This window comes from Carettochelys insculpta, chromosome 29, assembly GCF_033958435.1.
Source record: "Carettochelys insculpta isolate YL-2023 chromosome 29, ASM3395843v1, whole genome shotgun sequence".
Taxonomy (NCBI): Eukaryota; Metazoa; Chordata; order Testudines; family Carettochelyidae; genus Carettochelys; species Carettochelys insculpta.
Window position 1 is genome coordinate 13,377,772 of NC_134165.1, and position 677 is coordinate 13,378,448.

Below are 677 nucleotides of genomic sequence, written 5' to 3' on the forward strand. Positions count from 1 at the left end.
GTCTGCCCACTAGGCAATGCTACTGTTAACTGAGGAGCACGGTGACAGTGGTTCTGACAGGGCGTTGGTGGGGAGCCAGACGAGTGTATTCAAGGCAAAGGAGTAGCTGGCGGCCGAGGCTCTAGCCCTGGCAGCGGTTTGCTAACGAGGCCCTGTGTTCGGGGGAGACAGGCAGGGCATCAGAGTCCCTGTGGGTGCCCCCTGGCCTGGCCACGGCGCTGAGTCCTGACAGGCAGGGGCTGACCCCTTTCTGCTCTTTGGCACAAGTTCCAGGGGGCCTCCCTACACTGGGGGATTGCGACTACCTGAGCCAGGTGGGAGGTGGCGGGAGCAGCCAGTGAGGCTCCTTTATCCCTTTGCTGGACGAGCAGCGTCTGCTTGGGAGGCACCCTGGGCCTGGCGGCCGCTAGGGGTGGGTGCTGATCTTTGGGGAGCTGCCACTCCAAGGAGTTGGGAAGTGGTCGAGAGCTGCACTTTTGGGTTTGCAGGGCCTGGGAGGGGGGTTGGGTGCAGAAGGGAGCTGGGGTGCAGGGGAGGATGCTGGCCTGGGGGAGGGGTGTGGGGTCTGGGAGGGGGTTATGCCCTGGGGCAGAGAGGAAAGGGGGGGCAGAGGGTTTGGGTGCTGACCTGGGGTAGGGAGTTGGGGAGCGGGAGGTTTTTGGGGTGCCAGAGGCAGG